This window comes from Lontra canadensis, unplaced genomic scaffold (assembly GCF_010015895.1).
Source record: "Lontra canadensis isolate GAN:19392208 unplaced genomic scaffold, GSC_riverotter_1.0 scaffold72, whole genome shotgun sequence".
Taxonomy (NCBI): domain Eukaryota; kingdom Metazoa; phylum Chordata; class Mammalia; order Carnivora; family Mustelidae; genus Lontra; species Lontra canadensis.
This window is the reverse complement of record NW_022631066.1, coordinates 10,926,970-10,951,526: the sequence shown is the minus strand read 5'-3', so window position 1 is coordinate 10,951,526 and position 24,557 is coordinate 10,926,970. Positions and strand designations below refer to the sequence as shown.

Below are 24,557 nucleotides of genomic sequence, written 5' to 3'. Positions count from 1 at the left end.
ACTAAGGTATCTCTGGATTGCACTGGGCGTACAATAAATACTACCTAAAGAAAAGTCTAGAATTAGGTACAAAATTGTTTCCGTAAATAACAACATTAGAAGATGCTATGAGGAGCTGTTTTGGACCTTCTGTCTTTTTACCGTGGGCATCACCTGGTGTCCTCCCAAAGATTGAGAGAAGTGGATTTTTTCCCCTCTAACCTGGGTGTTAAAGTAGAAGTCTTATGCCAGGATTTCTGCCCCCCACCCCCATATCTGGGAGTTAAAATAAAAGTCTCACACAGTCACTCCATTAAATGCTTGAAATTTAAACTATGATGAAAACAAAAGGTCTATAGAAAGTATCTATCAGGAAAAGCACAGCTCTGGCAGATAAATACAGCACATTTACTATAATGATATTTTAATGCACTTAGCATCATATAAGCCAGATTTCTCTGTAGAATTGGTAACTGTATAAAGAATCTAGGTATTTTGTGTTGCATAAACAGTATTTTGTGTTGCCTAGCTAGATATTTAGCTAATTAATATATGGATATATTATTGAATATAAGGAAACTTTTATATACTGCTTTGAGATAAGTATCTCCAATTTTTAAAAAGGTAATAAAAGTATTAATTCTGCCTTTACTATCTAACAGGGGTGAACACAAATGGCACAGATTTCCAACTTTACAATATTGTTATGTGTTGGTGTCTGCTTGAGAGGAGAAATATTTTCATTTGTGATGAAACTATTTTTACCTCAAACACCTGCAAAAAGGACAACACAGAAACAGTAAGTGATATGCCAGACCTTAGGAGAATGAATGACTAAGCACGATTTAAATAATGCAGAGCCAGCAAAATTTACGACCTCCTCAGGATGTCTACGGCACAGGGTGTGTCTGGAAGAGCTTGGGGAGGAATTCCAAAGGAAAGCTGCACGCAAACGTGGTGTTAGTTTCAGCACCCAAACACATACTTTCCTGGCTGGTGACCAGCACAGTCTGGGCAAGAAGCTGCTTTCCTGCGGGGTTTTTCTCCTCCATCTTCTCAATGCGGGAGGCCAGGCACAGGCTGATTTCCACGGGCACGGCTGGTGGCTGCCACGCGCCCCCTCCTGGCACCCTGGCAGGAGCCGTGCCCACTCGGCCGCCTTCTGCCTACTCCTCTGGTTGGTGCCAACCTGCTTCTCTGCACGAACCCTGACACATTGAGCTAAAGGGATGCTCTCTCTTCAGAGCTTCCACCTCTGCTTTGGAGATCGAGCTCCACGATAGAGGGCGGTCCTCAAGGGGACAGAAAGAAAGCTACGGGATTTGGGACCTGCTAAAAGCCAATGTGCTTTGTCACAATCTGAGTTTCTTAGTTCTGAAAATTACCAGAATAAATGAACAGGCCACTTGAGTTTCACACGCTTTCTGTGTTTGTGGGGAGGGTCAGAACCTGGCCCTACAAGTTGAGTCTGCAAGAGGAGATGAGAGTATAAAGGGAGCCTCTGGTTAGGGGCCATCTCAGCAATGTTTAGAAACATTTCTTCTGAAGTCACAACAAAAACCCACCAAACGACAACAAATCAGGACTCAGTGGGGCCCAAGGAGGAAGACGCAGTGCTGGGAAGGAGGACAGCCCATAGTCCATCTGCCTGCAGAGGATCTCAAAGGACAGAAGACAGAGACCTGCTGCAGTCAATGAGGGGAAAGTCAGAGGGGAAGGTGGAGGAAGGCTGAGCTCAGAAAGCTCCTCAGAAGAGACAGGCTGGGCATCCCTAGAGGAAAACCAGATGCATGTGCGCACATGTCGTCGGGGTAACTGAACTGTCCTTCTTTGGCCAGAGAAGCTGGGAGTAGCCCTGAAAATCCCACCTGAAGAAGAGGTCCTGGAGTCCTGCCACACCTACGGGCGATGGCGGTCTTTGGCAAAAAGAGGGGAGACCCTACCCCACACCTTGGGTGCAGATGGAGCGACGGTCAGAAACAAAAGCCGGAGATCAAAAGCATCCGAGTAAACAGACATAAACTGGGATGGAGTGGGTGCCGAACGCAGCAAGCAGGCTGAGAGGGCACAGGTTCTTTGACTTAAAACGAAATGGTGAAAAGTATGTAAGAGATTGAGACGGGAAGCATTAGTTGACTTTACTTGTCTTTCCAGTTGGGATCAGTCAGCATCTTCGCCATGTTTAATGCCAGGAAAAGGAAGCTCCACAAGCATGATTCTATAAGGAAACGTGCGTACTTTCTTCATTTCTTTCCAAATCTATGTCTTTACTTACGCTCAACTCCAAGGGACTGAATCTTTTTAGGAAAGACAAAAAAAATTTACTAAAAGGTAAAACAACCTCATCTAAAATCCTTTTGAGAGTTTGGACAAGGTCTTAAAAAAATTGCAGAATGAATTCTATCTTTGGCTACATTTCCAGACTCTACCAGATCACTTTTCTTTGCATAAACAACATACAGGTATATCATAATAATAATCCTACATATGATGATTCTGCATAATAATACATACAAAGTCTTGCAACACAGAGATCATACACGATCTCTCTTAAATTGGCCAGGAGAGAAGGATTTGCTACACAAATCATCATGGTCTGGGATGATAAAAGAAAAAGCTGGTAACATACATATAGTAAGAGATTATGTGTAAACATCTTTTTTTTTAAATGAAGTTTATTTTTTTTTTAAGATTTTTATTTATTTGACAGAGAGAGATCACAAGAAGGCAGAGAGAGGGAGGGCGAAGCAGGCTCCCCACTGAGCAGAGAGGCTAATGCAGGGCTCGATCCCAGGACCCTGGCATCATGACCTGAGCCGAAGGCAGATTCTTAACCCACTGAGCCGCCCCGGCATCTACCTCTAAATGTCTTACTATGAAGATTCACGGAGAACAGTCATCCTATCTTTGCCCTACAAATGTTCTCATGTAGATGCATGGTATGTAGTCCATAAAATTTTCCTAAGTGAAAGAAAGAAATGGCTTTTTGAAGCCAGAATGAATCCAATAGAATTAAATGTAATATTAACATTATAAGCAAACACTATACTAATAGAGTGAAGTGAAAAAAGTCACAGACATAAATTGTTCAACAAACATTTATCAAGCACTTTCTGGGCCTCAGAGATGTACAGATCATCTGGCACAAATTAAAAGATAGCCCCTCTCCAAATCTCTTGACATTTTTTACCCAGAATGCTTTATATTGATCAGTTGTTCTGAAAAATGGTCCTGATTTTTCCTGGCCCGTTGACCTCTAACATTGTGGACTTTGTGCCGCAGGACTTAAACCAGCGAACTACCCTACTATTTGCCAATGATTTGCTTCCTGCTAAAGCTGAAGACCTTCCCTGATGGTCCTGCTTCCCCTGAAGCTCCTCCCTTTGGGACTGGAGATGGTGGCTCCCCAAAACATCACACTTCCGGCCCCAGGAGAAAGCTCACTCTTGTCTGAGTAGATGCCCCAGAGCTGTCCCCTCTCCCCGTTCTTCCTCAATGGCGGTTCTGTGTGCCAGGAGTTCAAGCTCTCTAAGGGGAAGGACAGGTGATGAAGTTGAACTGTAGAGCGAGGTCATCCCATTAAGGGCCATACATGCCAGGCGAAGGAAGAATAATTTTACACGGGAGATACTAGGTTATTACTCCGGGTAATTTTAGATTCATATCTCTTTCAATAGAAGGACAGTAAATAATCAGGTCTATCCCGTAGAAAAATAATTCTGGTAAAACTATGGTGAACATGGTGTGGTGAAAGAAAACCAGTTAGTTACAGTGTCCTTGCTGATGGCTGGGTGAAGGACCTGAGAGTCTCTGCCAGGACTGGAGGGGCTGCGGTTGGAGAGAGACCCTGAAGAAGCTTCATCAGACAGACCTGGTGAGGGGCTGGGACAGGTGGTGAAGGACGAGAACCCGTGAAAGAAGACACCATGATTTCTAGCTTGGGTAACTGATGGGTACTAACACCAGTCAGGGAATTAGGAAAAAAAGGTTGCTGTGGAGTGAGGTTATAGTGATAGTTCTGACAAGGAAAATTCCAATAATAAGCCGGCAACTGGGAACGCAGCCACGTTCATGGCTGGGACATGAAGCAGACTCCAGAGCCGTCCTGTTAATAGTTGCTACTGCCACTACCAGTAGTAACCAGCCGTCTGGGCCGAGTAAGCCCCTAGGGTTCGCTAACAACTCAGGGGGTGGAAGGGCACCTTATACAGAGACGCCAGATTTCCTATCAATCTAGCGTGCAGAGAGCGCGAAACCCCCATGTCCATAGGAGAAGAGCCACAAGTTCATCTGTTTCCAAGCTGGCAAAGTGGGTCACCTCATTCCTCCTGGGCTTCTGACCCCTGGGCAAGCAACAGTCACCTGGGTCAGAAGTGAGTCATCTGCCAAGCCCTCCCTCCTCCTACCGCCAACAAGAAGTCCACCACGGGAGCGCCACCCTTGGTAACACGCCTCAACAGGAGGACTAACAGAATCCTAAGGAACCGAGGGACCATTCTACCATATTTGGCACGGGTTGACCTTCATTATACTGTCATGTCCAGTTTTGTCCTATTTTAAAGAGGTCATTGAGAGTCTTTAGGATGTCATGAAAAGTCAACAGGAAAGGTTAAAGGGACAAGGACAGGTTACAGGAGTTGGGTGTTTCACTGAGAAATCAATGTTTTTCCAGTGACTCGTCTTCGACTATACTATGGGCTGTTATGGGTAGAACGTTGTTCTTTATCACCAAAGGAGAAATGGATTGCACTGGAACTTCTAGGCAGGAGGCTGGGCACATCTGGTCTTCAAGAACTGATCCTTCCAGCCCATAAACACCAACTGCGCAGCAGAGAAGCAGCAGAGAACATGTGCAGAAGGAGGGACAAGAATGCTTTTGTGTTCGGGATGATGAAGAAGTTCAGGAAACGGATAGAGGTGGTGGTTGCACAATACGGAATATACTTAAAAAAAGAAAAAAGAAAAAAGAAAGAAAGGATGCTTTAAAACTCCTTGTATTTTTCAGGTAATGAAGTGTTAAAAGATAAAGAAGTTGAGTACACCAGTAAGAAGCACTAAGAGGACCGGATTTATACTAAACAGTCCAACTACGTCTTCTCAAGCACTAGTAGAAGCAGCATGGAGCTCCGCTGTAGAAGAAACTCACCCACAGCGGCTCAAATGACAGCACTGAGAGAGAGCAGGAGAAGGGGACAGGGTGCTTCTGGCCAACGCTACAGCTTTCTTGAGCACAAATCTCAACAAACAGTCTCAGAGCAGAGAAATGGGAAGCAGACGCTGTGCTGTGGGGAGGCCTGAGGTCGACACCCTCGTTTCAAGCACATCCTCACACACACAGGATATCAAGGTTCCACCTGGCCACCCTCAAGGCTGAGAGCCGTGTTGACAAAGCACAGGCAAGTCTGGGATTCTACCTCAGCAAAAATGGTCTGAAAAGCATGAGTTTACAGAGCAATCGTTTCCAAGTGAGTCCTTTCCTCTAATGCAATCTTAAGCGGGACCCCAATAAATAAAGCAGATTAAAGCCTGCTGAAGAGAACATGCCAGAACGCACATTCCTGCATCAGTCCCTGGGGCGCATTCAGGAACTCTGTGGGCACCACACCACGGAGTCTAAATGCCACTGAGACAGAAGGAGGCAAAGAGTATCTCCAGAATCATTTGCTTGGTTGAATCAAACACTATGGTAAGGAGTATCTCAGCCGCGTGTGCATTGGCACGTGTGCGGGGACCCAGTTAAACTGAAAGGTAGAAGTACAAATAATTAAGCAGCTCAGTATATACATGGCATTTTCATTTAAAGGGCAACTAAGATCCTTTCAAATCTATTTAGGGAATATCAGGTTCATTCATCCATTCAATAAATATTTACTGCACTACTACTAAATATGAGATACTGTGGGACTAAAAAAAGGAAAAGAAAAGAGATATAAGCTCCAGTGGCTCCCCGTGAGGGTACGCAGTCCGGCAGGGCAGACACTTGAATGTACAGACAATTTTAAAAACACGATGCCCCTCTTCTAATGAATGGCAGGCTCTCACCCAAGATAAGCCACCTGAAGCCAGGGTGGGATGCTGGAGCTCTTTTTATTGAAGGCTGAGCATGTGAAGCCAGGACAGGTACCAGGAGAGGATGCCATGGATCCGAGCTGGAGAATAGGCCTTCAAAGCAAAAAGAACTCGAGACGACTGTTTAGGGCCCAAAGAGCAAAGACAGACCAGGAAATGAAGCAAAGCCTAGCGATTCAAAATGCGCCATCAGCATCAGTTCTGAGTTGTAAGAAAAGAATGAGATCTTGCCATTGGCAACAACACGGATGGACCCAGAGGGTGTCGTGTGAAGTGACATAAATCAGACAGAGACAGATAGATACCATAGGATTTCACTTATCTTTGGAATCTAAAAAGCAAAAACATCCAAACAAAACTGAAACATACTTAAGACACAGAGAACTGGGGATCGCCAGAGAGGAGAGGAGTAGGAGGATGAGCAAAATAGATGAAGGGGATTAAGAGGGAGAAAAGTCCAGTTGTACAGTAAGACAAGGGGATGAAAAGTATAACATCAAGAATCTAGTCAATAATATTGTAATCATGTTGTCTGGTGACCACGGGGAGCACAGGGTAATGTACAGAATTGTCTGTCTGCCGTACACCTGAAGCTACCATACATTGTACGTCAACTACTCTTCAATAAATAAATAAAATCAACTGGACAGCTATAGAAAATGGACTGTCATACTGTTTCTCAAATGTGTCCCTCAAAGAACACCTACAAAGGAGAATAAACATATAGAAGAAGCTTGGGGGCAAAGTCCTAAAAAGGGACTAGGGAATAATTTTCTTTGAGTCTTCATATTTTACCTTAAAAAATAAATGCCAGTATTATACTCTGCTCTCTACCCATCAAGTGCAGGTTCCTGTTAACTTGCCAGTTACAAGTCTGCAGTTTAAAATGGACTGGTCAGCAGGAGGAGACGCTGGGCTGTTACAGAAGGCAAAGGGCTTGGCTTTTTAAGTCAGGCTTTTGAATGCCCCCAGCGACTTTCTAAGAGAACATCTCTAATGTCCATGACTGAACAGACAAAACCAAGAGATTACATGAGAAATGCCTTGGACATTGCATGAATTACAAGGAATTGAGAGGCCGTATTAAACTGGGAGCGCAACAGCCAGTGTCATGAAGATGCCTGATGTGAGCGGGTCAGTAAAGATGGCTAGCATTTCCACGGGCACTTCTGGGAAGAAAAGGGAGGGAACGGTATGGAGCAAAGACTGAACACAGAGAAAAACAGAATGGGTAATGGTAAATAAGCTAACTCAGCTGGAGTTGAGGCGCTGAGTGGGTAAAGTGAACAACAGAAAGACACTTAAGCTTTTACTTTATCCTGCAATGTCAGGAAGTCAACAAGGTTTTTCCATGAGACTCACAGTGATACATAAAAAGTAGCTGGAACTTCCCAACCAATTCCAAGAGTAGAATCGCTCCCTCAAATGCTCTTGTATCATGGAAAATGAACTTTTATTTTATAATAACTACAACACGGCTGTCCAACTGAATACTCTTTGGATGTGTAATTCCAGCCATTGTTATCAGAAGCCATCACTTTAAACAATGTTTGAGAATAATTAAGCCGGGGCACCTGCGTAGCTCAGTTGGTTAAGCGTCTGCCTTCAGCTCAGGTCATGATTTCAGGGTCCTGGGATTGAATCCTGCATTAGGCTCCTTGCTCAGAGGGGAGCCTGCTTCTCCCTCTGCCTGCTGCTCCCCCCGCTTGTGTGCTCTCTCTCTCTCTCTCTCTGACAAATAAATAAAATCTTAAAAAATAAGAAATAGTTTAAATCCCTTAATCTCCATAATTATTAATGTAAAGAAAATTAAATAATATGACATTCTTTATCTATTAATTTGGCAAAGACTGTAGCTTCATAAAACCCATTTTTGGTGGAAGTGTAGGGTTACAGTTGCTCTCATATGCTGTTGGTAGGGAATCTTTCTGGAGGGAAATTCAGCAATTCCACTAACAGGAATTGATCCTATAGAAACATCCCACCAAGTACCCATGACATATATACAAGGATATTCACGACGGCATTATTGTACTCATGAAACCCTGCGAACCATCCAAACATTTGTCAATGGAGCATCAGATAAATGAATAATGGCATGTTGGTATAATGAAATTATGATATATGTTTACATATCCTGTAAAGAACGAAATAGCCCTTTTTATAGTCATTTGGAGGTGTGTGCAAGACAAACTGTAAACTCGTGATGGTTGATATCACGGTGACTTCATTCACTACCTTATAACCAGGGCTGACTGTCTGCCTCAAACTAGCCACTCAGTTCTTGTAGAATACATGGAGCCTCCATTAAGCAAAAAACTTACAAAACGTTATATAGCATAGTCCCATTTTCCTTTCATTATAACACACACAAAAACAACTCTACTGTTAACAGTGCTTGTTACTGGAGAGTCTGATGGGAACAGGATGTTCTCCTTTTTACTTTCTACCTTTTTTTCACCTTTCTCAATTTTAAGTTTAAAAATGGTTTTGAAATTATTTGAAACGTATTATTTTTTTTGTAAGAAAAAAATGACCTAGAAGAATTATGTACGATCCTTTCCCTGTGGTATTCTGAAGCTAGGTATAGTGGCAGCTTTGGACATGAAAGTATCTTACAATGTCACCCAGGAAAGACGAAGTTGGACAGGAATGAGTAAAAGGGGGCTAGAGGTAGCAGCAAAAGCAAGTCAAGGAAAGAGGATGCTGGGGTGCAGTCTCTTTTGCAACTCTTGGTGTACAGGCCTAAGATAACTTTCCCCTGAATCTCATACAAGCCACGTATTCTGTATTTTTTTTTAAAGTTTGTTTATGTATGTGTGTGTGTATGTGTGTAAGTAATCTTTATAGCTAACGTGGGGCTTGAACTCATGAACCTGAGATCAAGAGTCACATGCTCTTCCAATTGAGCCAGCCAAGCACCCCAACCCATGTATTTTTTTTTTTTAAGTAATTTGGCAGTATGTAGGGGAAAAGTGTTACAGTCACCATTTATGGAGTACTCACTATGTACCAGGCCCTTGGGCAAACTCTACCTACTTTTAATCCTGATGACAAGGTAAGAGTTTCAACTGTTGATGAATACATTTTACCCAGGAAATAACAGAGACTTTGAGACTGGAGTTTTAAACTGGGTAGGTCAGGCTCCAATGTCTATGAACTACTCTACTAAAACGCTCAAGGAACAGGCTGACTGGCAGGAATGAGGCCATTCACAAAATAATCCAGCCGCGTGGTATCCAGGAAGCAGTGAGGACACACACTGGGTGCTGTGTGAACCAGTTAGCACCTTAACCACCCGTTATGTTAACACATATGGTGGAAACAATTCAATCATTGCACCAAACCATCTATGAATTTCAGCTTAGTTGTACTGTTTCTAACTAAGGAGAATAAGGCTCAGATATTTCTTTTTAAATTGGCAGCACGGTTCACGTGAATCCTGTGAGTTCTACAAAAGCCAAATATTAACACTTAGAGGACGCGCAATCAGAATTTATTTATGTTCGCGATCCTGTGAAACACAGCAAAAGTCTTTGAATGCTGGCAATAGAGCTTAAATATAACAAGACTAGCATAGGAGCTGCTTCCGTATTCCTGTAGTGGTCTAGCCTAAATCTCGCCTTTATTCAACAAGAGGTAAAATGTTCATAACTTAGTCTGGAAAGAGTCCTTTTCAATAGAATTTGAAGTGCTGATCCTCTGCTCTCCTGTACAGAAAACTTCTAAAAGAATGCTCAGAGTGCAAATCTCCTCTCCCCGAGCCCTCAGTTTACACATGCCCATCATAGACCAGTTAAGTGTGAACGTGTTTAAGTAAAAGCCACACTGTGTTTCTTCGGTCATTTAAAATTTTAAAATATTCCTAGTTATATATACACGCTATTGTCCTGTCTCATCTTCAGTGTAAATAGTGTTCCTGGTGACGAGAAACGGATCATATTCACAGCACCTTTTTTTCCCGAGGATTTCAGGGAACTTCGCTGAGTCTGGGTCCAAAGCACCTGGAGAGTGGTAGCCTTTCCTGAGGGACACTAATGACAGAGCTCCAAGGGTAAGGCAGCCATGGCTTAGGTCGGTGGGTTCCAACCTTTTTTGACCAGGGTTCACAGCAAGAAATACATTTTTCATGATTTCACACACTTTCATATGCATGCATGTGCGTGCGCACGTGCACGCACACACACACACACACACACTACATATGTAACTATAAAGGATTCATGAATTTATCCTTCCTGCGTGCAATGTACTCTGACATTTTCTATTCTACTCTCTTTGTTATTATTATTACCGTTATTGTTGTTAGCTCCTATGGGTGACAATCTGCTAAATTGATTTCATGACCCACTTATGGGTCACAACACTGGTGTGAAAAGCACTGCCCTAAATGTCGAAGGTTTTCAGGGTGCTGCCTGGGCAGCCTTCTCACTCCCCACACCCTTTCTGGACCCACAGATCCTCTCTCTGGCTCCGCGGACCATCTGTATATGAGGATTCCAGCCCTGATCCCTCTTCGGGGCTCCAGACCCACACATCCAATTGCCCACTGGACAGCCTCACTTGTGCACTTCAAAAGCAGCCTTAACGCCATGTCCAAAACCATATTTAACGCTCACTCTGTGAGCCTTACTGAACAGCACCCATCCCGCCATTCAAGCCAGAAACCTGGGACTTCTCTCTCTCCCTGCCCTCCCACAGCCAGTTAATCATAGAGTCCTGCCTACGGTGACTTCCAAATTACTTTTGAATCTTTCCACTTCTCTCCATCCCCCTGTCCCCATTATCTCTTGATGGGGCTACTGCCAAAAGCCTCCAGTGTTGCACCCCTCTCTCCAATCCCTCTTCCACCCCGAGGCCAGTGTGATCTCTCAGACACGCAAACCTCATTACATGACACATCACAGTGGAATGCCAACCACCTCAGGATGGAGCCCAGCTCCACATCTGACCTTCTTGGTCTCTCTCTCCCGTCTCAGCTCTTGACACGTTCCCTCCCCCATCTCCATCCCCTTTATTCTACATGGGGGGGGGGGGGGGGGGGGGGTTCGGGGTGGGGGTTGGTTCACAGGTCTGGCTGCAGTTAGGATCACCTAGACAACTCTGTAAAAATACCAGTGCCCAGGCCTCACTTCAGAACAATTAAATACCAATCCAATTAGTAGACATAATGGACAGCTGGAGGCCCTCTGCTTTCCTTTATTTATTTTTTTTTTAAGATTTTATCCATTTATTTGACAGAGATCACAAGTAGGCAGAGAGGCTGGCAGAGAGAGAGGGGGAAGCAGGCTCCCTGGCGGGGCTTGACCCCAGGACCCTGAGATCATGACCTGAGCGGAAGGTAGAGGCTTAACCCACTGAGCCATGCAGGCACTCCTGCTTTCCTTTAGAAGGAAGGTCTCTTGGTGGTCTGGAAGTGCTCTCACTTCCGGGCCTTCATACAGCCTCGGCTCTAGCCTCACCCCATACTTACCCCTCAGGTGTCTGCTGGAATGTCATCTTCTCAAGGCTGTATCCCCTAATCCCCCAAGCCTGGTGAGTCCCCTCCTCCCCCATTCCATGTTCCGGTAGAATCCTTCAACTCCCTGTTGCAACCTAGTGAGCTTCAAAATCTTTTAGCTTGGCACTAATGGCTACTCAACAAATACCCACAAAACGAACACAAGAATAAGTAAATTCCAGCATCAGATATGCGGAGAAGCAGCAGTTGAGGAGAGCTGACAAAGAAAACACTACTGATGGGTCAAGACGTAGACCATCTGTGCTTTCTCAGATTCTCATGTCCACGGGGTGTGTAGGGTTGGAAGCAGAGGCCACTTGGGGTCTAAAGTCAATCATGTCTTCTTATGAAAGCTTTCCCAAAGGAACACAGCTCATCCTGATCGCATTCCTAGTTCATCAAAGGTGACAGACAGGGGACTCACTTGCCCCATTTAACAAAGGATAAGATTAAGTTGCTTGCCCAGATTGACCAAAGCAGACCAGAGGAAGGCAAGTCAGATCCGAGCCGCGTGTGTCCGTGGTGCTCAAGGCAGCAGGCTCTGTCTTCCAGAGCAGAGCTAGACAGCAGAACAGCGAACGTACAGGGAAAGCTAAGGCTAACATTCCGGCAGCAACTCCTTTTCAACTGTATTTCACACAATGCTTATTACGGTACCCATTAAAGTCTTGCTAGTAATTGAAAAAATTATATATGTGCAATGAGCATGAGTTAATGTTAACAAAAGAATCTTAACTTTTGCATCTCCTGACTTTTTACTTTTAGCTTGTACCTTAACCTTGCATTTTTGTGGGGTTCTTTACATTTTATATGGAGGTGTAAAGTCACATTTGAGATATAATTCCATTAGCCATACAAGCAACTTCATAAGGCTATTATGTTGCATCAACTTTTTCTGTAAAAATAAATTGTTAAGGATATTATTCCTGGAACAGAATAAATTCTTGGAATTACTAAGTAACTTATGTACCGTACCACTGTTCCAAGAACACATTACTTATTTTATCATGACAAAGTAAAGTTATTAATCTTCTGGCTTCCATTTCAACAATGAGAAATGCTGTGAGAGGCAGAGACACCTGCATTACATTTCAGTTCAACTTTATATCATCCATAAACATCTCTGCTTTGGACACCTCATCCAAACAAATGCTCACAGAATCCTCTATGTGGCATTCGATTTTATGAAACTATAGAAGTTCCTTGCTGTTAATTACAGAGACAAATGTCTCATCACACATTTGGTTACCAGATAGCATAATTAGTTTTCTCCATTAACCTTTCAGATATAAAATTTGATTTCTAAGTAAAAAAACATTGTAAAACCCTTGCAATTCAAATGATACAGTATATTTGGACATGTTTGGGGAAAAAAAGCAATACTAAGCAAACAATTTTATGGATTCTTATTTACAAGGATACTGATTGTCTGAAACACTCAAAGGCAATCTGTCTAAACTTCTTAATGATTTTAAAATATATGATCGAATATGCATGTAACAAGGTGTACTTTGTATAGAAAGGAGGCTCAGTTATCTGACTGTGAATGGAATGTGCCCTTTGCTCTCGCTCTGGGTATGGTGATGTGGCTGAGTGGGTCCACCTTGGCCGCTCATCTCTGCCCCCTTCACATGGGCATCTGGGAGACAGCTGGTGACGAAGGGTGTGTAGTCTAGAGCAGTGTAAGAGCATTTCTCTGCTCAAAGCTAAATGACCCCAGAGCCTTGTCCTGCAGAGGACCACATGCCAGCCGACATGTGTAGGGGGCATTTCCGATCATCACAATGACTGGGGCCGGGGGGGGGGGTGTGCTCCTGACATTTATGTACACTGATGCTGCCAACATTCAGTCCTCTTGTAACACGCAGGACAGTCCTGCACGAGAAAACCGTCTCACCACAACAGACTGTCCCACTTGATCAGTGGATAATTGGCAGCAAATTGCATTTTTAACATGTTTTAAACATGGCACTTACTTGTTTATTCAAAAGGAATTATCGAGACTCGACTCTGTGTCAAGTATCGTGTACTAGGAACACAGTCAACAGAGTCTTGGCCTGCAGGAATTCAAACTGAGATGGGAAAAATGAGGCCTTAGACAGAGAGGGCGGCAGGGGTGGGCAGAGCCCAGCAGGCCAGACGCCAGGCCCACTGGACTGCGGCATCCGGGGAGGCCCGCACAGCATGGTGTACCTGCAGGGCCCCGGGGGCCAGGGCTGGTGCACGTACACAGGCACAGGGATGCGTCCTGTCTCAGGGTTCAACTTTAAGAGGGGCCCTGCCATTAGCTAATCAAAAAGAACGAAAATAGGAAATGAAAACTAAAGCGTCTGTGATCAGTGTTGACAAATTTTACTCCTCGTATGTGAGGTCCAGTTAGCTACTAAGAAGGGAGTGTAAATTTTCACCCCCTGAAGCCAGGATGGAACTTAGAGGTAAGAGTGGAATAATAAAGTTTCAAAGTAGCTGAATCCACCACTTAATTTTGAATTTAAAAGTGGACATCTTACTCATCGCCTGAGCATGTACTGGTGATTATCACGTGACCAGCATGGTGCTGAGCAGTGGGGACACAGAGATGATTCTCAGGAAGTTTACAGCCCAGCAGGGAGAGAAAAGTGAACCAGCAATGCCTTGGCTGTGATGGCACCATGGCCTGGAGGCTGTGGAGGGAGAGGTGAGGGGAATCAGAGAAGACTTCGTGGAAGAAGTCTCATCAACTTGAAGTCTTTAGGGAAAAGAGAAAGCCAAGCTAAGCAGAGGGAGGATGCTGCAAGTGTGAAATTCCAAGGCTTCCGTGCAGCCACCAGGGTGAGAAAGTGCCTGGCCTCAAGGGTGAGGAAGGATCCCTGCTGCAGGAATGAAAGAGGTCTGGTGTGGGTGACGCCTGCGAAGGACAATGTCAGCAATGAGCTCCAAAACACAGGTGGCAGTTCACTCAGAGTCTTATCTGTCGGGCTGAGGAGTCTTAATCCTAACCTGAAAGCCACAGATAATGAAGACGTTCAGGCAAGGAGCAACCCAAGTGGCCCAGCACCTGGACAAACCCCCGCAGGATGGGGCACCTGCCCCTTGCAGGATCTACCACCCCCCCTACCGCGTGCACACACTCAGGCACATCGATTCCAGGTAGCATCCGCTCCAGGAATCTGTGACTTATGAGAATAACAGAGTTGCTTTGTAAATGTCCTAGATCTATTTTTAACTTGGAGATGCAAAACACACTGTTCCAAACTCTTTATTTTATCTTATAGATGGCCATGTTATTTTCTTCCAAAAGTAAAAATCCATATTCCCATGGGAACCAGAGAGGCTAAATTGTTAATACATCTTGTCCTTCTTGGAGGGTTTTTATTTTTTTTTAATTTTTAATTTAATTTAATTTAATTTCTTTTTTGACGATTTGGTCATAGTCAGAGAAGGAACAGCAAATGATCACAGCCTGCATACATGTTACCCCGAGGGTGGCTCCTGAGCCACACCACGTCCGGAGAAACAGAAAGAAGCAACTTTTCCTGGGGACACGGAAGGGCGTTGGGGAGGGGGCACAGCATGTGTGCTCTCTCACCGTGTCACACGCACCAAGGTCTGTTGCTGAAAGCTGGGCTTTTGGTTTTTCTGAAATTTAGGTAGGAAAACTTGCTTCCTTTGGAAACTAAGACCCAGACAATGCCAAAAATCAGTTGATAAACAGGTCAGTCCTCTCTTAAGCACCCTGAAGAGGGTGCACCAATGTCACAGCACACAGGGAGCCAGCAGAGCTCAGACTATTTTTGTTTTGTTTTTCAACATTTCTCTGGCTTTCATATGCAAGGTCCTCTCCTTTTTGGTATTTCTAGGTTTGAAGGGGGAAAAAAGGTTTCAAGTTGTATCTCACAAATCAACATCAGAAATCCCAAATTTCTGCACTAGTTGAATATATTACAAAAGATTCTTCCAGTTAAATGTGGCATATTTTAGTCTGGCTCACTAAATGTCCCCCAAATCTCAACAGAGTGGTATATTTTATTTTATTTTTTTAAAAGATTTTATTTATTTGACAGAGAGAGACAGAGATCACAAGTAGGCAGAGAGGCAGGCAGAGGGGAAGGGGAAAGCAGGCCCCCTGCTGAGCAGAGTGTCCAATGCAGGGCTCCATCCCAAGACCCTGAGATCATGACCGGAGCCAAAGGCAGAGGCTTAAACCACTGAGCCACCCAGGTGCTCCAGAGTGGTGTATTTTAAAGCAGCTCTTCAGGGTGGCTCAGTGGGTTAAGCCTCTGCCTTCGGCTCCGGTCATGATCTCAGGGTCCTGGGATAAAGCCCTCCGGCTCCATGCTCAGAGGGGAGTCTGCTTCTCCCTCTCCATCTGCCCCTTCCCCCGCTAGTGTTCCTTCTCTCTCTCAAAATAAATAAATAAAATCCTTAAAAAATATAAAACAACTCTTCATTGGTCTATACGACAGTGTCCAAGCTACTCACGCACATAGATATTTGAGTACCTATCATCTGGATACCTATTATGAACACAACACTGTGCTGGGTGCTTCAAAGGATATGAAAAAGAATCCAGGTCACACTCGCTCTGTGATCTTACAATTTACAGGAGGAGAGATGGTGCAAATAAACAACCACAGTTCAATGCAGTAATTGTTCAGGTTTGGGGATGATGGGCATGTCTGCAGGGTAACTTGCAGCGCAATAAAGCTGTGTAAAAATTAGTGGGTATTAGGCAGTACAAGGGAAGCGCCATAAAATAGTGATGTTATTATTTAGTGCTAAGACGTTCAGAAGAACATTTAAATTCTATTTCAGAAAGAGAATGGACAAGGGGATAATAAAAATAAGTATACAGCATTTCCTACTTTGAAAAAGTGTTTTGTCATTGGGGTTTCCTACATGCTAGAGGAGAACCTGCTGGGGAAGTCAGGGCCCACATTATTATTCTATTACGGAAGACAAAGAAAAACCCTCAAGAGTTTTGTGCAAGGTGTTATTAACTGTTAACCTGAGATTCAAACCAAGGTTTTCTGACTTCAAACCTGACTTCTCTCTACTGTGCTAGACAAACTGAGAAGGCCTCCAGGCTTAGGTAATGTTTGAATTGGGCTTTAAAAACCAATAGGAGATAGGACTGTAATAGATGGAGTCTGGAAACAGGCTAAGACATGGGAGCGCCTGGAGAGAACAGGCTGGAGAGAGGTGCACACACGGGCAGGGCAAGGTGCTCCAGGAAGGAATGCTAAGAGACCAGGCTGACATGAGCGCATGTTTTTAGCAGGAGGAAGAGGGAGATAAGGCTAGAAAGGTGAGCTAGAAGCAGACTACCAACGGCAAAGGGAGGAGGAAAGGGGGCCTGGCTTTCTCAGAGGCTGCCGGGCAGAGCTGAGCAGCAACGTGGGAGCCATGTCCACAGCCAGGCTCTCACCTGTGAGCTCTCTGACCTTGGGCAAACTGACATTTCCAAAGACGCCTATTTTTCATTAAAAAATGGAATTAACAATACTTCTCCAGTACCGGAAGTGCCCTGCGTACAGCAAATGTTCGACTAACTGGGCTTCCTTTCTTCCCAAGTGGGTCCTAGGCTCTGCCCAGTGGAAGGTTCCGCCCACCCCTCCCTTCCACCGAGAGCCCGTGCCCCCTCTCACATCTGGGGCCCCGCTCTGCCCGGGAGAGGATGAGACGTTACACACCCAACTCAGTCCATGCGTGCAGAAGGGCAGGCAGGACAGCTGGCAGAACTGCCATGGTGAAAGAGGGCAGGAATGGGCGTCAAGACACCAGAGTCTAAAGCATGCTCAACTACTAATTTCCGTGTGCCCTGGTGCAAATCACTTTCACCTCCGAGCTCCGCTTCCTGTCTGTATAGCCGGTATAACACCCGCCTCATGCGCAGTTGTGATGTTAGCTAAATGATTAACCCCGGTATGCGTCAGGCCTAACTGCAAACTCTACCCGAACTTGAGGCCATGAGTAATATCTAAGAGCGTCTCTGTCTGCGTCTATAGGTAACAGAAGCACATTTACACACGCGCTTCTACTCAAGGAAGCCATCAGTGTTCAAGAGTCTCAAGAGGCTCTCTCAACCTTGACTTTGCTTGCAATTGTTCGGGAAGCCATTTGTGGACCTAGAGGATGAGCAGGTCTACTGTTACTGCTATAGGAAACCTTAGAAACCACTCTGAGAGGTTTTTCCATGGTGACGGGGGTGCCCTAAAAGCCGTGCAGACGCCCGCAGAGGTGGGGAGGTAAGGGTGGGATGTGTCACCTGGGATAACACGCGAAGGTCTTACCATGGTGCCTGGCACACAGCCAGCTCTTCCAAAATGACCCCTACAGTTACTGGCTGTGTTTCCAACCCCAGGAAATGCTCAGGCCCACTTGGACGGACCTCCATGGTATTTGAGGTTGTTTCTCACTCATGGAACTCCAGCCACAGGTGAGGTAACACATCAGGGCCCTTTCCCTCTGGGGAAGAAATGGGAAGCAAGCGGGACCCAGGCTGCCGGACTCTAGGTGAAGAGCACCCCCATTTAACACACACACAAGTCTATGTCTCCGGGAAGGAGACTTACGTTGTCATGAGAGGCTGGCGCCCTAGCCTGGAAAAGTGGGTAGGGATTATTTGAGTGTGTCATCTTTGAGAGGACTCTGGGACCCTGGTGGGGGTGGCTGTCATCAGCAAAGCCACGGAAAAAGATTTCAAAATTCCAATATCTCGACCTTGCTCAACTGGCATGGCTACAACATGTGCTTTCTTTGTCTTCTGAAAGCTGTGTAACCGAACCGAGTACTGAAAGGAACGAGGACAGGGCCAGGGCCTGGCATGTAATTGGAGCTCAAGAAATATTTGTCGAATGAATAAATGAATGAGACCGAACACGTGAGAAACAGACATGTTCCAAATTTATATCTTATGACAGTAAACCTAAAACAAAGCCCAACATCTCAAAAGAGATTTTATCAAAAGTTTGTATTATTGTTATGAGTAATAAACTCGCTATCTCACTAAAATACTTTCCAAAAGTGCCTTGTTCTCTCCGGTAAGTTCTCCTAATGATCCTTGAATTGTCTGGCCCAGCATGGTAGAGAGGAAAGGTCTCTGGACAGGAGCCATGGGTCCGCTCCAGGTTCTGCTATTTCTGAGCAAGTTGCTTTACTCTGAGCCTCAGGTCTGTCCTCTAAGTAATGGGAATAAGAACACCTGTCCCAGTGACCTTACAGGAAGTAAAAACCACAGGATGACAGTGGTGAAAGCAGTTCTTAAATGGACGGCGCTCACTTAATGTCCGATCCTGATGACACTTCTCTGCTGTAGCTTACAGCACCCTTTGCACCTGGAACCTTCTCCAGCTCCCCTCTGTCTATGCAAATTGTCTCCAAGTTTGAGGGAGACTCCCCACTTGACCCTCCATTTGATCCTTCCCTTCCCATGCTGCTATGGCTCACTGCCCTGATGGTCTGTATTTGTTGGTTAATTACCGTTCACACTGAGAGGCATGCAGTGGGGTGTTTCCAGCATGGGCGGATGCACTGGGCTCCCAGCTGTAGCACTTGCTACTTGAGTGGCCTCTGGCAGGCCACTAAACATCTAAGTCTCATGTACAAAATGGGGAGGATAATGACTTACAGGTTTGCCATGAGAGGTAAATGAACATAATTCACGTGAGGGACTCAGGTCAACACCATGTGCACAGAAAGTGCCCAGCGACGGGAGCTGTTACAGTCACTGAACATCGCTCCTTAACTGTGTTCTGAATGTGCCCCATCTCCTCAACTGGATTTCATCTTTGAGAACAAGGTCTCTGTCCTTTCCATTTCTTTGGTTACCCCCAATCCCACTCTCATCCCAGAAAAGCACTGAGCGCATAGTCTTTTCTCAAAATAAATAAGTAAATAAATAAATAAATAAATAATAAAAATAAAATAAATCTGTTGAGTTGATTAAAACAGATAGTTGTTTTTCTCCAAACAGGACTCAAATTTTTATGGTCGCCCATCACAGCCAACCTGACAATGTCAATGTCCACAGGGCAAAGTAACCTCCTCTGGCCCTATTATCACACTAAAAATGTGTGGGTAACTCTGAAAGCACTCAGCCAAGCCATTCACACTACTGAGCTATCCTACCATGCTGGATGTGCTGCATTAGTCAACAGCCTAAAAATATTCCAGAGAAATAAATTTCATGTGGGAACACTGCCAAAACCTCGAGCACTCACTCTCTTTTCCTGAGATGTGAACTTTAATCTTATAGGTGCGAATAGTATTAAAAATACGACATAGGTCTGAACACAGAAAATCCTATACAACATCCTAGGGGCCGTGTATTAGGACTAGATTGTATTTGAAACCGTTCTTCTGGGTTTGGCTAACAAACTCCCTCAGATGTCATAAACCTCACACTGAGTTCTTCACCCTAGCAAGTAACATCACGGATAGACTCAAGCAATTTATAAAACAAGCATGCTTTAAATCTATGTTTTGAAACAAGAACCTTTAAACTAAAAAATGCCTGTTTCAGAACATCAGAGACAACCAAAATCTTAATTTCCTATGTTTTCAGTAACTATTCCCAGTTGCTCTAGAAATGATGTTAGCGTAACCACTTAATTCTCTAGTTTTTAAAAAAAATGACTGGAAATCACCAAATACAAATATTCTTTGGGAACCACATCTCACGTCCCCCAGAATGAGCAAGACTGAGAAGTAAGCCAGGCACACGTCTGCACTGTTCAATCTTTGGTCTCTTCATGGCTGAGGCCTTCTTGACCAGTAACTTGCAAAGCTTATCTTGACCCTGGTCTTTCGCTGATGTTCTCTTATCTTCCTGGACTCGAGCTGGGAAAAATGAAAGCAGCAACGTGTGCCCCTTTCAAGAGTTTGCATTTTCCTGAATTCTGAGAACCAGCATCTTCCTGTTGTTCAGCCCCCTACTCTGTCATACCCAGAATTACCTCACTGTATAGCATCCTTACTGTTTTCCAAACACACAGCAGGACGGGGGAAAAAGCCTGCTTTGTTGAAGAATAACTCAACCAAGGACACGATGTTCCGTTTTTATGATAAATGTAAATTTTCTACTAATGGGCAAATTCCTCATTTCCGATGACTACATCGAGTAGTACTTAGATACAGAATTCCAACCAATCAAGCTTAGGGAACTGAAAATACAAAATTCCAACTGATTAAGTTTAAGGAACTGAGGAGAGTGCCAACCAAGAATATTCTCCTTCTGGGTCGTAGCATTTCACTTGACTATTCGCTTTTTGGTTTTTAGTTCTCTTAACCGTAAACAGGTGCTGAGCACAGCTGCCGGCCTCAGTGACAGTCTCTGCTTGAGTACAGAGATCTACGTGCTTTCAGTGGTCACTTATGACCACTAAGTTTGTTTGCTGATACTTCCCTCCTATTTTACCTCGCTCAAGTATCCGTTTTGATTTCTCAGTCCACCGCATCCCACCGTTTCTCTCTCTCAAAGCCAGAAAGAGAGATCCTGGTGGCTGAGGACTCCACCATGTGGCTTTCATGTTGTTGGGATCTGCACCAATCCTACATCCTTCAGCCCTCGATACTCCCCAGAGAGCTGGCAAAGCTGACCCTTGCTTTTCATCACTCTTGCCCCAACTGTCTCCCACTTTATGCTCCCTTGCCATGCAGCACCCAGCTCTTACATCACTACCAAGGATGGTGGGGATGCTCAGGATGGGCAAGGTGGAAGCCACATGCCACTGTTTACTCTCTAATCCTACTTCTCCTCCTCTCTAGGTACTCCACTCTTAGTAGCAAAATCACAAGTTGTTTACATTTTGGGTTCACGGTCTGCAAATAATGAACTGCACATGCAAGTTCTCTCCTGTATGGCATTTGTCCCAAAAGCTGTACTTAGACTGGCAATGCTTCTGACCACCTACTTATTCATCACGCAGCTACCCTTGTCGGATGGTCTCCCGGACGCCACTTTTGCTCGGCCTGTCCCTAAGGTGAGCTGGGAATGAGGATGGTAATAGCAAAAAGTATGGCTAGTCACCCTGACCACAGGTATCAGGGTGAAATGCACACAGGTCCCGGAAAATGATAGGTAGGACTCTCAAGAGGTGGTTAGGTGGACAATCACACTTTGATTTTCCTTACACTTTTTGACTATAGATTTAATTTAATTTTGTCATGGCAGGATTAGCAACCAGGCTACAGAGGTGAAGGGACATTATAATAAGACAGCATATTAATCCTCCATCCCACCCAAGGCAGAAGCAAAACCAAACAAATAGCAGCTTCCTGGAAATTGAATTTCTGTTATCCAGATGTCAAAGATGTAATACCCCAATTACACAAACTATTGCCAGTGAAGCATGCCAGCGAATATGCAATGTAAATGGGGTGAGCACAGAGCGACAAACCTGCACAGTCAGCATCTGGCTCTGGGAGTGAGTGATAATTAGCACTGTGTGTAGACACTAATAAACATTTATGTCTGAAATTACAACTTTTAGCAATGTTAATAAGGGATATATTGGCAATCTGTAAAATAAAAGGTCTTGAAAAGAATGTCATACATTAAGCAATGGCAGACATTTCCCGTTCTGGCACAATCTTTTTTTTTTTTTTTCCCCTTCCCCCTAACTGCAAATGGCCACACTGTTTCGCTGAGAAATTAATTGACATAGGAACCTACCTAAATAAATGGGTTGTGTTTCTTTAGCCTCCCCATTAACATCGTTGCTGAATTCTGAGATCTTATATACCTCATGGTGATAATCTGGGATGAGAAAACAACCAAAAATTAAAATTCTAATGACCTGCAAGTTATGAAAAAAAAAAATAAAAACTAACTCTCCTTATATATAAGGAGTAGAATCTATACTTTAAATTATAAAATAATTTCCAAGAACTCAATTAATCACTGAATTTATAGTCACTAATAATCTCTAAAACTTTGCTTACTCTGAAGAAGTCCACAGACTTGAAATATTACTTTGACTTTAGAAAACAGCTTTGCTGATCACATGGTTTTCACAGTAAATTTGGCCCAGAGATGCCAATTACTAGGCCTCTTTGCTTTCAAATGACAACTATGTTTATAAGGCAAAGAAAAACCTTGCCCAATCATAGGCCAGGGGGTTGATTCCAAAATTATCTCAACTCATTTCCATGAGTACCGTATATCAAGAGCATGCTTTAGGGTAATCCGACACTCAGTTTTCTCAGTTTACCCAGCAAAATCCCAGCCTTTAAGCAGCTTACCGGAAAGCACACACGAAAAATACTGATTTGTTATTTCAAATATAGTATAATCTAGATAAGAAAGCGAGATTCTCATCTTTCACAAAATCTTTTGCATTCAGCTACTGCACTTTAATATGCAATAGTTTATTTGCTAAAAATGCACCTGCAGAGAGAAGATTCAGACCTGTAATTTAAAGAGAGGAAAAAACGTAAAAAGAAAAACTTGCTATGTCAGTCAAACTTTACAATACAGTACTTTAGGAGCTTCCTTCTTCTCTACCGAGGCTACTGGGCTTGCCAATGGTCTATTATCTAAAAAGTAGGGCCATCTAGGTGAGAAAATAGAGGTTCCTTCTTAACAGCCATTCCTTTTTTTGTGGCTTGAGACCTGACAGGACAAGGTCTACAAAACTACTCTCACTTTTCAGATAAAATAGGAAGTTTCCTGACGTCATAAATAAGAAAGCAGCATACATTCCTGAATGAATCAATAGACCAACAGGCCAGTCACATATGGAGAGATTTTTTTTTTTTTTAAGTACAAATGACTGAGTAATCCACACAGAGAAAGTGGGAAGAGCCAAATACTTTGAATACGTAAAATGATCTCAGGCCTCTTTCGTTAAACAGTATCCACACTAAATCAGGGGGAATAGATATGAGCAGATCTTCAAAATGTCTATAATCAGACCATTTTCAGGCTAGCCAAAAGCAGGCTTTATTGAATCTACATCATAGTTAGCTCAGCTTAGCTTGAAAAGCGCTATTACTTGGAATCACCCTCTAATTTTCATCAGCTCACATGTGACTTCCCCAGGTTGTTGAAACAATCGCCTTGCTTTCTACTCTGATGCCAATGCTAGATAAAACAACAGAGAAAAGGGGACAGGTTCTGTGGTTTGGTTTTGACCTCAAGTTGACTCAAAGAAGATAGTTCAACAAGGTGATTCTAAACTCAATAACAGGACTTGTGACATTAGGACAAGAAAAGTCACCTGTCTCTCATTTAAGGTGACACAAGGCATTTTAATAGACATATTTTTATGTCTGCTCTTATCTCAAGTTCTCATCATCTCTGACAAAGTCCAATCAGGAAAATAAAGCCTCTGGCAAGTAACTGAACACAGACAAGGCGATTCAACTTTCCCCTCCCCTGATAAAATAGACCCAAGCCCAAAGACCGCGATGTACACCTGTTAAATCGTCAGGAACCCGCTGGAATTTTTTTTTTTTTTTTAAATAGGGATACTTTTCTGACCGATAAGTAATCTCTTCCCAAACACCTTTCCAACCCAAATAACGTCTCTAGAAAAGATGCCGGAGGTCAACAATTCTCATCTGGGCTCGTACACCTAATGAGCTTCTTTCTGGTTCTTAAAAGAACCACCACCCTTTTTTTTTTTTTTTTTTTTTTTTGCTTCTGTTTGGGGGAAAAAAGCAAACCCACAACCATTGGTCGGGATCCGTGTGTGCACGGCCTGACGGAGAGGCAGTTCTCCCCCACCCCCAAACCTAGCCACAGGAGTGGAATACCAAAGAAGGCTCTCGGCTCCCCAAGTGTCATTGTTTGCTAATTTCCTGATGTGCCCTCCGACTTGTTTACGCTGAATAACATCCTGCCTCCCCCCACACAACTTTCCCTGCCGCGCGGCGTGTGCGGCCGCGGCCCCCGCGGGAGGAGATTCGGGGGTCCCGGAAGCCCGGACCCCAGGCTGGGACGCGCGGCCGGGGCGAGGGGCGGCGGGCCGGGCGCAGGGATGTTTACGCGGCGCCAAGTCCTCCCTCCGCCGCCCGCACGCCCCCC

At 44.2% G+C, this 24,557-nt stretch overlaps 1 protein-coding gene across 9 annotated transcripts in view; it reads right to left on the bottom strand.

Annotated features, from left to right (window-relative positions):
* Window positions 1–22,301, bottom strand: part of BEND7 (BEN domain containing 7) — a 76,155-nt gene extending 53,854 nt beyond the window's left edge. For 7 of the 9 annotated variants that reach the window (XM_032880961.1, XM_032880962.1, XM_032880959.1 and 4 more), the window contains exon 1: window positions 22,203–22,275. The gene's annotated coding sequence lies outside the window, so the exon portion shown is untranslated. Of the gene's footprint in view, window positions 1–22,202 lie in introns of all 9 variants that reach the window. The other 2 variants (XM_032880965.1, XM_032880966.1) reach the window with 2 other exon arrangements.
* Window positions 22,302–24,557: the final 2,256 nt, after the last annotated feature.